A 13,548-nucleotide genomic window follows, 5' to 3' on the forward strand; every position below is an offset into this window, starting at 1 on the left:
TTTTTTTAACTGGCGGGACATTCTCAGGTGGTATCTTTAAAATTTCAATAGTAAATTTCTTAAAGGTCTGCAAAGGCAACTCTCCCATAACTTTGGGGAAATTCAAAAGTCTTAGGTAATTCTCTACAGACTCCAATCTTCTCAAAGACGATAGTCTCTCATTAACAGAAACTGCACTTAAATCTTGCAATTTTTTCACATCGTCGGTTACCTTTGTTAAGGCCTTTTCCAGATTCGTGTGGTCAGCTTCAATCTTATTCATTCTCATGGAAACTTCCTCCAGTTTGCAAGCCTGTCTGTCGAGCTTCACAGCATTCCCCGCAACCAGATCCCAAAGGGCATCGAGCGTTACAATCGCTGGTTTTGTTAATCTCTGTGGGGAAAATGGAGAAACCAGCTCAGCTGTTCCTTCTCCACTGGCTTCGTACCCCTCCACTCTTACAGCCTCAGCGGAGACACGAGCACTGGTTGCCCCCCCCCCCCCCCTCTGCTTCGTCCCTGGGCTTGCCTCCCAACTGAGCATGCCCGAAGGAACTTTCCAACGGCGTCTCAGCAGGCACAGAGTCGAGCAGTAGAGCTGCCTGAACCAGCGTTTTGGGGTCCGGAGGCCTCAGCGATAGTTCCCCGGGTGAGTACTGGGCTCCTTTCCCTGCCTCTCCAATGGGGGTAGACGTCCTCGTTTCTGATGTCGGGGTTGCATATTGGTAGATCAGCTGCTGCCCTTCCAAATTATCAGGTAAGGGAGGAAATATCTGGATTTTCCCTTTTCTCTTGTGTGGCATTATAAAACTTCAAAAGAAGAAAAGACTTGCAGGAAATTTTTAGGGAACGAGGGCACGGAGCTACTCAATATGCGTCCGCTCCCACGGCCATCTTGGTTCCTCCTTCGGGACTGAGGAGTTTTCTAAAGAGAGCTCCCCTGGAAGATGTAAGGAGAGAGGCTGGGACTGACGGGTTTTCTTATGAAGGCTCACCTGGATGATATGAAGGGAGAGCCTGGGACTGAGGGGTTTTCGTATAGGAGCTCCCCTGGAAGATGTAAGGAGAGAGGCAGGGACTGAGGGATTTTCTTGTAAAGTCTTCCCTGGGAGATGTAAGAAGAGAAGTTAGGACTGAGGCATTTTCTTGTGAGAGTTCCCTAGAAAATGTAAGGAGGGATGATGAGACTGAGGGGCTTTCTTAGAAGGTTTCTCCTGGAAGATGTAAGGAGAGAGGCTGGGACTGAGGAGTTTTCTTATGAGAGTTCCCCTGAAAGATGTAAGGAGAGATGCTGTCATTCAGGGGTTTTCTTATGAGAGCTCTATTGGATGATGTAAGGTGAGAGGCTCTGATTGAGGGGTTTCGTTATGAGAGCCCCACTGGAGGATGTGAGGAGAGAGGCTGGGACTGAGGGGTTTTCTTATGAGAGCTTCCCTGGAAGATGTAAGGAGAGAGGCTGGATCTCAAGGGTTTTTTTATGAGAGCTCCTATGGAAGATGTAAGGAGAGAGGCTGGGACTGAGGGGTATTCTTATAAGAACTCCCCTGGATGATGTAAGGTGAGAGGCTGTGACTGAGGGGTTTCCTTATGAGATCTCCCCTGGAAGACGTAAGGAGAGAGGCTGGGTCTGAGGGGTTTTCTTATGAGAGCTCCCCTGGAAGTTGTAAAGAGAGATGCAGGGACATAGGGGTTTTCTTATGAGAACTCCCTTGGAAGCTGTAAGGAGGGAGGCAGGGACTGAGGGATTTTATTATGAGAGCTCCCCTGAAAGATGTAAGGAGAGACGCTGGGACTGAGGGGGTTTTTTATGGGAGCTCCCCTGGAAGATGAAAGGAGGGAGGCTGGGACTGAGGAATTTTCTTAAGAGAGCTCCCCTGGAAGATGTAAGGAGAGAGGCTGGGACTGACGGGTTTTCTTATGAAGGCTCACCTGGAGGATAAGATGGGAGAGCCTGGGACTGAGTGGTTTTCGTATAGGAGCTCCTCTGGAAGATGTAAGGAGAGAGGCAGGGACTGAGGGATTTTCTTCTAAAGTCTTCCCTGGGAGATGTAAGGAGAGAAGATAGGACTGAGGCGTTTTCTTATGAGAGTTCCCCTGGAAGATGTAAGGAGAGATGCTGTGATTCAGGGGTTTTCTTATGAGAGCTCTATTGGATGATGTAAGGTGAGAGGCTCTGATTCAGGGGTTTCGTTATGAGAGCCCCACTGGAAGATGTGAGGAGAGATGCTGGGACTGAGGGGTTTTCTTATGAGAGCTCCGCTGAAAGATGTATGGAGAGACGCTGGGACTGAGGGGGGTTTTTATGGGAGCTCCCCTGGAAGATGAAAGGAGGGAGGCTGGGACTGAGGGGTTTTCTTATGAAGGCTCACCTGGAGGATATGATGGGAGAGCCTGGGACTGAGGGGTTTTCGTACAGGAGCTCCCCTGGAAGATGTAAGGAGAGAGGCAGGGACTGAGGGATTTTCTTGTAAAGTCTTCCCTGGGAAATGTAAGGAGAGAAGTTAGGACTGAGGCGTTTGCTTATGAGAGTTCCCTATAAAATGTAAGGAGGGAGGATGAGACTGAGGGGCTTTCTTAGAAGGTTTCCCCTGGAAGATGTAAGGAGAGATTCTGGGACTGCTGGGAATTCTTATGAGAGCACCTCTGGAAGATGTAAGGAGAGAGGCTGGGACAGATGGGTTTTCTTATGAGAGCTCCCCTGAAAGATGTAAGGAGAGAGGCTGGAACTGAGGGATTTTCTTATGAGAGCTCCCCTGAAATATGTAAGGAGAGACGCTGGGACTGAGTGGGTTTTTTATGGGAGCTCCCATGGAAGATGTAAGGCGAGAGGCTGGGACTGAGGGGGTTTCTTATGAGAGCTACCCTGGAAGATGTAAGGAGTGAAGCTGGGACAGCTGGAAATTCTTATGAGAGCTCCTCTGGAAGATGTAAGGAGAGAGGCTGGTACCTAGGGGTTTTCTTATGAGAGCTCCCATGAAAGATGTAAGGAGAGAGGCTGGGACTGAGTGGTTTTCTTACGAGGGCTCACCTGGAAGATGTAAGGAGAGAGGCTGGGACTGAGGGGGTTTCTTATGAGAGCTACCCTGGAAGATTTAAGGAAAGAAGCTGGGGCAGATGGAAATTCTTATGAGAGCTCTTCTGGAAGATGTAAGGAGAGAGGCTGGTACCTAGGGGTTTTCTTATGAGAGCCCCCCTGGGAAGATGTGAGGAGAGAGGCTGGGACTGCGGGATTTTCTTATGAGAGCTCCCCTGGAAGATGTAAGGAGAGCAGCAGGGAATTAGTTTTTTCTTATGAGAGCTCACCTGGAAGATGTAAGGAGAGATCCTGGGATTGAGGGATTTTCTTATGAGGGCTCGCCTGGAAGATGTAAGGAGAGAGGCTGGGACTGAAGGATTTTCTTATGAGAGCTCCCCTGGAAATTGTAAGGAGAGAGGCTGGGACTGAGGGGTTTTCTTATGAGAGCTCCCCTGAAAGATGTAAGGAGAGAGGCTGGGACTGAGTGGTTTTCTTATGAGAGCTCCCCTGGAAGATCTAAGGAGAGAGTTTGGGACTGAGTGGCTTTCTTAAGAGAGCTCCCCTGCAAGATCTAAGGAGAGAGGTTGGGACTGAGGGGTTTTCTTATGAGAGCTCACCTGGAAGATGTAAGGAGAGAGACTGGGACTGAGGGGTTTTCATATGTGAGCTACCCTGAAAGATGTAAGGAGAGAGGCTGGAACTGAGGGATTTTCTTATGAGAGCTCTCCCTGAAATATGTAAGGAGAGACGCTGGGACTGAGTGGGTTTTTTATAGGAGCTCCCCTGGAAGATGTAAGGCAGAGAGGCCATGGGACTGAGGGGGTTTCTTATGAGAGCTACCCTGGAAGATTGTAAGGAGAGAAAGCTTGGGAACAGCTGGAAATGCTTATGAGCAGCTCCTCTGGAAGATGTAAAGGACGAGAGTGCTGGTACCTAGGGGTTTTCTTATGAGGAGCTCCCCTGAAAGATAGTAGAGGAGAGAGGCTGGGACTGAGTGGTTTTCTGATGAGGGCTCAACCTGGAAAGATGTAGAGTGAGAGAGGCTGGGGGACTGAGCGGGGATTCTATATGAGAGCTCCTCTGGAAGATATAAGGAAAGAAGGCTGGGGCATGATGGGAATTCTTATGAGAGCTCTCCTGGAAGATGTAAGGAGAGAGGCCATGGTAACCTTGAGGGGTTTTCCTTTATGAGAGCTCCCACCTGGGAAAGATGTGAGGAGGAGAGAGGCAGGGACTGAGGGGTTTTCTTATGAGAGCTCCGCTGGAAGATGTAAGGAGAGAGGCTGGGACTGAGGGGTTTTTTTTATGAGAGCTCACCTGGAAGATGTAAGGAGAGATCCTGGGATTGAGGGATTTTCTTATGAGGGCTCACCTGGAAGATGTAAGGAGAGAGGCTGGGACTGAAGGATTTTCTTATGAGAGCTCCCCTGGAAATTGTAAGGAGAGAGGCTGGGACTGAGGGGTTTTCTTATGAGAGCTCCCCTGAAAGATGTAAGGAGAGAGGCTGGGACTGAGTGGTTTTCTTATGAGAGCTCCCCTGGAAGATCTAAGGAGAGAGTTTGGGACTGAGTGGCTTTCTTAAGAGAGCTCCCCTGCAAGATCTAAGGAGAGAGGTTGGGACTGAGGGGTTTTCTTATGAGAGCTCACCTGGAAGATGTAAGGAGAGAGACTGGGACTGAGGGGTTTTCATATGTGAGCTACCCTGAAAGATGTAAGGAGAGAGGCTGGAACTGAGGGATTTTCTTATGAGAGCTCTCCTGAAATATGTAAGGAGAGACGCTGGGACTGAGTGGGTTTTTTATGGGAGCTCCCATGGAAGATGTAAGGCGAGAGGCTGGGACTGAGGGGGTTTCTTATGAGAGCTACCCTGGAAGATGTAAGGAGTGAAGCTGGGACAGCTGGAAATTCTTATGAGAGCTCCTCTGGAAGATGTAAGGAGAGAGGCTGGTACCTAGGGGTTTTCTTATGAGAGCTCCCCTGAAAGATGTAAGGAGAGAGGCTGGGACTGAGTGGTTTTCTTACGAGGGCTCACCTGGAAGATGTAAGGAGAGAGGCTGGGACTGAGGGGGTTTCTTATGAGAGCTACCCTGGAAGATTTAAGGAAAGAAGCTGGGACAGATGGAAATTCTTATGAGAGCTCTTCTGGAAGATGTAAGGAGAGAGGCTGGTACCTAGGGGTTTTCTTATGAGAGCACCCCTGGGAAGATGTAAGGAGAGAGGCTGGGACTGCGGGATTTTCTTATGAGAGCTCCCCTGGAAGATGTAAGGAGAGCAGCAGGGAATGAGTTTTTTCTTATCAGAGCTCACCTGGAAGATGTAAGGAGAGATCCTGGGATTGAGGGATTTTCTTATGAGGGCTCGCCTTGTAAGGAGAGAGGCTGGGACTGAGGGGTTTTCTTATGAGAGCTCCCCTGAAAGATGTAAGGAGAGAGGCTGGGACTGAGTGGCTTTCTTAAGAGAGCTCCCCTGGAAGATCTAAGGAGAGAGCTTGGGACTGAGGGGTTTTCTTATGAGAGCTCTCCTGGAAGATGTAAGGAGAGAGGCAGGGATTGAGGGGTTTTCTTATGAGAGCTGCACTTGAAGATGTAAGGAGCGAGGCAGGGACTGAGGGGTTTTCTTATGAGAGCTCCCCTGAAAGATGTAAGGAGAGAGGATAGGATTGAGGGGTTTTCTTATGAGCTCTATTAGAAGATGTAAGGAGAGAGGCTGGGACTGAGGGGTTTTCTTATGAGAGCTTCCCTGGAAGATGTATGGAGAGAAGCTGGGACTGAGGAGTTTTCTTATGAGCTCTCCTGGAAGACGTAAGAAGAGAGGCTGGGACTGAGGAGTTTTCTTATGAGAGTTCCCCTGGAAGATGTAAGGAGAGATGCTGTGATTCAGGGGTTTTCTTATGAGAGCTCTATTGGATGATGTAAGGTGAGAGGCTCTGATTGAGGGGTTTTGTTATGAGAACCCCACTGGAAGATGTGAGGAGAGAGGCTGGGACTGAGGGGTTTTCTTATGAGAGCTTCCCTGGAAGATGTGAGGAGAGAGGCTGGGACTCAAGGGTTTTCTTATGAGAGCTCCTATGGAACATGTAAGGAGAGAGGCTGGGTCTGAGGGGTTTTCTTATGAGAGCTCCCCTGGAAGTTGTAAAAAGAGATGCAGGGACCTAGGGGTTTTCTTATGAGAACTCCCTTGGAAGCTGTAAGGAGAGAGGCAGAAACTGAGGGATTTTCTTATGAGAGCTCCCTTGAAAGATGTATGGAGAGACGCTGGGACTGAGGGGAGTTTTTTATGGGAGCTCCCCTGGAAGATGAAAGGAGGGAGGCTGGGACTGAGGGGTTTTCTTATGAGACCTCCCCTGGAAGATGTAAGGAGAGAGGCTGGGACTGAGTGGTTTTTCTTATGAGACCTCCCCTGGAAGATGTAAGGAGAGAGGCTGAGGGACCTGAGGGGTTTTTTTATGAGAGCTCCCCTGGAAGATGTAAGGAGAGAAGCTGGGACTGAGGGGTTTCCTTATGAGAGCTCCTCCTGGAAGATGTAAGGATGAGAGGCTGGGACTGAGGGGTTTTTCTTATGAGAGCTCCCCTGGAAGATGTAAGAGAGAGGCATGGGACTGAGGGGTTTTTCTATGAGAGCTCCCCTGGAAGACTGTAAGGAGAAGGCTGGGACTGAGGGGTTTACTTATGAGAGCTCACCTGGAAGATGTAAGGAGAGAGCCTGGGACTGATGGGTTTTCTTATGAGAGCTCACCTGGAAGATGTAAGGAGAGAGGCTGGGACTGAGGGGTTTTCTTATGAGAGCTCCCCTGGAAGATGTAAGGAGAGAGGCTGGGACTGAGGGGTTTTCTTATGAGAGCTCCCCTGAAAGATGTAAGGAGAGAGGCTGGGACTGAGTGGTTTTCTTATGAGAACTCCCCTGGAAGATCTAAGGAGAGAGGTTGGGACTGAGGGGTTTTCTTATGAGAGCTCTCCTGGAAGATGTAAGGAGAGAGGCTGGGACTGAGGGGTTTTTTATGAGAGCTTCCCTGGAAGATGTAAGGAGAGAAGCTGGGACTCAGGAGTTTTCTTATGAGCTCTCCTGGAAGACGTAAGGAGAGAGGCTGGGACTGAGGAGTTTTCTTATGAGAGCTTCCCTGGAAGATGTAAGGAGAGAAGCTGGGACTCAGGAGTTTTCTTATGAGCTCTCCTGGAAGATGTAAGGAGAGATGCTGTGATTCAGGGGTTTTCTTATGAGAGCTCTATTGGATGATGTAAGGTGAGAGGCTCTGATTGAGGGGTTTTGTTATGAGAGCCCCACTGGAAGATGTGAGGAGAGAGGCTGGGACTGAGGGGTTTCTTATGAGAGCTTCCCTGGAAGATGTGAAGGAGAGAGGCTGGGACTCGAGGGGTTTTCTTATGAGAGCTCCCTGGAAGATGTAAGGAGAGAGGCTGGGACCGAGGGGTTTTCTTATAAGAACTCCCCTAGATGATGTAAGGTAGAGAGGCTGGGACTGAGGGTTTTCTTATGAGATCCTCCCCTGGAAGACTGTAAGGAGAGAGGCTGGGTACTGAGGGGTTTTCTTATGAGAGCTCCCCTGGAAGTTGTAAAGGAGAGAGGCTGGGACCTAGGGGGTTTCTTATGAGAACTCCCTTGGAAGCTGTAAGGAGAGAGGCAGGGACTGAGGGATATTCTTATGAGAGCTCCTCTGAAAGATGTATGGAGAGACGCTGGGACTGAGGGGGTTTTTTATGGAGCTCCCCTGGAAGATGAAAGGAGGGAGGCTGGGACTGAGGAGTTTTCTTAAGAGAGATCCCCTGGAAGATGTAAGGAGAGATGCTGGGACTGCTGGGAATTCTTATGAGAGCTCCACTGGAAGATGTAAGGAGAGAGGCTGGGACAGAGGGGTTTTCTTATGAGAGCTCCCCTGAAAGATGTAAGGAGAGAGGCTGGGACTGAGGGGGTTTCTTATGAGAGCTACCCTGGAAGATGTAAGGAGAGAAGCTGGGACAGCTGGAAATTCTTATGAGAGCTCCTCTGGAAGATGTAAGGAGAGAGGCTGGTACCTAGGGGTTTTCTTATGAAAGCTCCCCTGAAAGATGTAAGGAGAGAGGCTGGGACTGAGTGGTTTTCTTATGAGGGCTCCCCTGGAAGATGTAAGGAGAGAGGCTGGGACAGCTGGAAATTCTTATGAGAGCTCCTCTGGAAGATGTAAGGAGAGAGGCTGGTACCTAGTGGTTTTCTTATGAGAGCTCCCCTGAAAGATGTAAGGAGAGAGGCTGGGACTGAGGGGTTTTCTTATGAGAGCTCCCCTGGAAGATGTAAGGAGAGAGGCTGGGACAGAGGGGTTTTCTTAAGAGAGCTCCCCTGGATGATGTAAGGAGAGTAGCAGGGAATGAGGTGTTTTCTTATGAGAGCTCACCTGGAAGATGTAAGGAGAGATCCTGGGACTGAGGGATTTTCTTATGAGGGCTCACCTGGAAGATGTAAGGAGAGAGGCTGGGACTGAGGGATTTTCTTATGCGAGCTCCCCTGGAAATTGTAAGGAGAGAGGCTGGGACTGAGGGGTTTTCTTATGAGAGCTCCCCTGGAAGATCTAAGGAGAGAGGTTGGGACTGAGGTGTTTTCTTATGAGAGCTCTCCTGGAAGATGTAAGGAGAGAGGCAGGGACTGAGGGGTTTTCTTATGAGAGCTCCCCTGGAAGACGTAAGGAGAGACACTGGGACTGAGAGGTTTTCTTATGAAGGCTCACCTGGAGGATATGATGGGAGAGCCTGGGACTGAGGGGTTTTCGTATAGGAGCTCCCCTGGAAGATGTAAGGAGAGAGGCAGGGACTGAGGGGGTTTCTTATGAGAGCTACCCTGGAAGATGTAAGGAGAGAAGGCTGGGGACTGAGCTGGAATTCTTATGAGAGCTCCCTCTGGAAGATGTAAGGAGAGAGGCTGGTACTAGGGGTTTCTTATGAGAGCTCCCCTGGAAGATGTAAGGAGAGAGGCTGGGACTGAGTGGTTTTCTTATGAGGGCTCCCCTGGAAGATGTAAGGAGAGAGGCTGGGACAGCTGGAAATTCTTATGAGAGCTCCTCTGGAAGATATAAGGAGAGAGGCTGGGACTGAGGGGTTTTCTTATGAGAGCTCTCCTGGAAGATGTAAGGAGAGAGGCAGGGATTGAGGGGTTTTCTTATGAGAGCTCCACTGGAAGATGTAAGGAGGGAGGCTGGGACTGAGGGGTTTTCTTATGAGAGCTCCCCTTTAAGATGTAAGGAGAGAGGCAGGGACTGAGGGGTTTTCTTATGAGAGCTCCCCTGGAAGACGTAAGGAGAGACACTGGGACTGAGGGGTTTTCTTATGAACGCTCACCTGGAGGATATGATGGGAGAGTCTGGGACTGAGGGGTTTTCGTATAGGAACTCCCCTGGAAGATGTAAGGAGAGAGGCAGGGACTGAGGGATTTTGTTGTAAAGTCTTCCCTGGGAGATAAAAGGAGAGAAGTTAGGACTGAGGGGTTTTCTTATGAGAGCTCTCCTGGAAGATGTAAGGAGAGAGGCAGGGATTGAGGGGTTTTCTTTTGAGAGCTCCTCTGGAAGATGTAAGGAGAGATGCTGGGACAGAGGGGTTTTCTTATGAGAGCTCCCCTGAAAGATGTAAGGAGAGAGGCTGGGACTGAGGGGGTTTCTTATGAGAGCTACCCTGGAAGATGTAAGGAGAGAAGCTGGGACAGCTGGTAATTCTTATGAGAGCTCCTCTGGAAGATGTAAGGAGAGAGGCTGGTACCTAGGGGTTTTCTTATGAGAGCTCCCCTAAAAGATGGAAGGAGAGAGGATGGGACTGAGTGGTTTTCTTATGAGGGTTCCCCTGGAAGATGTAAGGAGAGAGGCTGGGACTGAGGGGGTTTCTTATGAGAGCTACCCTGGAAGATTTAAGGAAAGAAGCTGGGACAGCTGGAAATTCTTATGAGAGCTCTTCTGGAAGATGTAAGGAGAGGGGCTGCTACCTAGGGGTTTTCTTATGAGAGCCCCCCTGGGAAGATGTAAGGAGAGACGCTGGGACTGAGGGATTTTCTTATGAGAGCTCCCCTGGAAGATGTAAGGAGAGAGGCCGGGACAGAGGGGTTTTCTTAAGAGAGCTCCCCTGGAAGATGTAAGGAGAGCAGCAGGGAATGAGGTCTTTTCTTATGAGAGCTCACCTGGAAGATGTAAGGAAAGATCCTGGGATTGAGGGATTTTCTTATGAGGGCTCACCTGGAAGATGTAAGGAGAGTGGCTGGGACTGAGGGATTTTCTTATGAAAGCTCCCCTGGAAATTGTAAGGAGAGAGGCTGGGACTGAGGGGTTTTCATATGAGAGCTCCCCTGGAAGATCTAAGGAGAGAGGCAGGGATTGAGGGGTTTTCTTGTGAGAGCTCCCCTGGAAGACGTAAGGAGAGAGGCTGGGACTGAGGGGTTTTCTTATGAGAGCTCCCCTGGAAGATGTAAGGAGAGAGGCTGGGACTGAGGGGTTTTCTTATGAGAGCTTCCCTGGAAGATGTAAGGAGAGAAGCTGGGACTGAGGGGTTTTCTTATGAGCACCCCTGGAAGATGTAAGGTGAGAGGATGGGACTGAGGGGTTTTCTTATGAGAGCTCCCCTGGAAGACGTAAGTAGAAAGGCAGGGACTGAGGGGTTTTCGTATAAGATCTCTTCGGGAAGGTATAAGGAGAGAGGCTTGGACTGATGGGTTTTCTTATGAGAGCTCCCCTGGATGATGTAAGGAGAGAGGCTGTGACTGAAGGGTTTCCTTATGAGATCTCCCCTGGAAGACATAAGGAGAGAGGCTGGGACTGAGGGGCTTTCTTATGAGAACTCCCCTGGATGATGTACGGTGAGGGGCTGTGACTGAAGGGTTTCCTTATGAGATCTCCCCTGGAAGACATAAGGAGAGAGGCTGGGACTGAGGGGCTTTCTTATGAGAGCTCCCCTAAAAGATGTAACGAGAGACGCTGGGAACTAGGGGTTTTCTTATGAGAGCTCCCTTGGAAGCTGTAAGGAGAGAGGTGCGGACTGAGCATTTTCTTATGAGAGCTCCCCTGAAATATGTAAGGAGAGAAGCTGGGACTGAGGGGTTTTCTTATGAGAGGTCCCCTGGAAGTTGTAAAGAGAGAGGCTGCGACTCTGGGGTTTTCTTAAAAGTTTTCCCCTGGAAGAAGTAAGGAGAGAGGCTGCGAGTGAGGGGTCTTTTATGAGATCTCCCCCTGAAGATTTAAGGAGAGACGCTGGGACTGAGGGTTTTTCTTAAGAGAGCTCCCCTGGAAGATATAAGGAGAGAGGCTGGGACTGACGGGTTTTCTTATGAAGGCTCCCCCGGAAGATATGACGGGAGAGCCTGGGACTGAGGGGCTTTCGTATAGGAGCTCCCCTGGAAGATGTAAGGAGAGAGGCTGGGACTGAGGGATTTTCTTATAAAATCTTCCCTGCGAGATGTAAGGAGAAAAGCTAGGACTGACGCGTTTTCTTATGATACTTCCCTAGAAAATGAAAGGAAGAACGATGAGACTGAGGGGCTTTCTTAGAAGGTTTCCCTTGGAAGATGTAAGAAGATAGGCTGGGACTGAGGGATTTTCTTATAAAATCTTCCCTGGGAGATGTAAGGAGAGAGGCTGGGACTGAGGGATTTTCTTATAAAATCTTCCCTGCGAGATGTAAGGAGAGAAGCTAGGGCTGAGGCGTTTTCTTATGATAGTTTCCTATAAAATGTAAGGAGGGAGGATGAGACTGAGGGGCTTTCTTAGAAGGTTTCCCCTCGAAGATGTAAGGAGAGATGCTGGGACTGCTGGGAATTCTTATGAGAGCTCCTCTGGAAGATGTATTGAGAGAGGCTGGGACAGAGGGGTTTTCTTATGAGAGCTCCCCTGGAAGACGTAAGGAGAAAGGCAGGGACTGAGGGGTTTTCTTATGAGTGCTCACCTGGAAATATGTAAGGAGGGAAGCTGGGACTGTGGGATTTTCTTATGAGCTCCCGTGGAAGACATAAGGAGAGAGGCTGGGACTGAGGGGTTTCTTATGAGAGCTCCCCTGGAAGACGTAAGGCGAGTCGCTGGGACTGAGGGGCTTTCTTAAGAGAACTCCCCTGGATGATGTACGGTGAGGGGCTGTGACTGAAGGGTTTCCTTATGAGATCTCCCCTGGAAGACATAAGGAGAGAGGCTGGGACTGAGGGGCTTTCTTATGAGAGCTCCCCTAGAAGATGTAACGAGAGACGCTGGGAACTAGGGGTTTTCTTATGAGAGCTCCCTTGGAAGCTGTAAGGAGAGAGGTGCGGACTGGGCATTTTCTTATGAGAGCTCCCCTGAAATATGTAAGGAGAGAAGCTGGGACTGAGGGGTTTTCTTATGAGAGGTCCCCTGGAAGTTGTAAAGAGAGAGGCTGCGACTCTGGGGTTTTCTTAAAAGTTTTCCCCTGGAAGAAGTAAGGAGAGAGGCTGCGAGTGAGGGGTCTTTTATGAGATCTCCCCCTGAAGATTTAAGGAGAGACGCTGGGACTGAGGGTTTTTCTTAAGAGAGCTCCCCTGGAAGATATAAGGAGAGAGGCTGGGACTGACGGGTTTTCTTATGAAGGCTCCCCCGGAAGATATGACGGGAGATCCTGGGACTGAGGGGCTTTCGTATAGGAGCTCCCCTGGAAGATGTAAGGAGAGAGGCTGGGACTGAGGGATTTTCTTATAAAATCTTCCCTGCGAGATGTAAGGAGAAAAGCTAGGACTGACGCGTTTTCTTATGATACTTCCCTAGAAAATGAAAGGAAGAACGATGAGACTGAGGGGCTTTCTTAGAAGGTTTCCCTTGGAAGATGTAAGAAGATAGGCTGGGACTGAGGGATTTTCTTATAAAATCTTCCCTGGGATATGTAAGGAGAGAGGCTGGGACTGAGGGATTTTCTTATAAAATCTTCCCTGCGAGATGTAAGGAGAGAAGCTAGGGCTGAGGCATTTTCTTATGATAGTTCCCTATAAAATGTAAGGAGGGAGGATGAGACTGAGGGGCTTTCTTAGAAGGTTTCCCCTCGAAGATGTAAGGAGAGATGCTGGGACTGCTGGGAATTCTTATGAGAGCTCCTCTGGAAGATGTATTGAGAGAGGCTGGGACAGAGGGGTTTTCTTATGAGAGCTCCCCTGAAAGATGTAAGTATAGAGGCTGGGACTGAGTGGTTTTCTTATGAGGGCTCCCCTGGAAGATGTAAGGAGAGAGGTCGGGAGGGAGGGGGTTTTTAATGAGACCTCCCTTGGAAGATGTTAGGAGAGAGGCTGGGACTGAGGGGTTTTCTTATGAGAGCTCCCCTAGAATAAGTAAGGTGAGAGGATGGGACTGAGGGGTTTCCTTATGAGATCTCCCCTGGAAGATGTAAGGAGAAAGGATGGGACTAAGGGGATTACTTATGAAAGCTCCCCTGTAAGATGTGAGGAGAGAGCCTGTGACTGAGGGGTTTTCTTGTTGGAATTCTCCTGGAAGATGTAAGGAGAGCAGCAGGGAATGAGGTGTTTTCTTAAGAGAGCTCTCCTGGAAGATGTAAGGAGAGCAGCAGGGAATGAGGTGTTTTCTTATGAGAGCTCACCTGGAAGAT

The 13,548-nt window shown here is 49.4% G+C and overlaps 1 long non-coding RNA gene across 1 annotated transcript in view; it reads right to left on the reverse strand.

The window, feature by feature from the left end:
• Nucleotides 1-277: 277 nt before the first annotated feature.
• LOC115082579 overlaps nucleotides 278-13,548 on the reverse strand; it is a 30,884-nt gene continuing 17,613 nt past the window's right edge. Inside the window, exon 3 of the long non-coding RNA XR_003854200.1 lies at nucleotides 278-373. This is a non-coding gene — a long non-coding RNA (uncharacterized LOC115082579). The remainder of the gene's footprint in view (nucleotides 374-13,548) is intronic.

This window comes from Rhinatrema bivittatum, unplaced genomic scaffold (genome assembly GCF_901001135.1).
Source record: "Rhinatrema bivittatum unplaced genomic scaffold, aRhiBiv1.1, whole genome shotgun sequence".
Taxonomy (NCBI): domain Eukaryota; kingdom Metazoa; phylum Chordata; class Amphibia; order Gymnophiona; family Rhinatrematidae; genus Rhinatrema; species Rhinatrema bivittatum.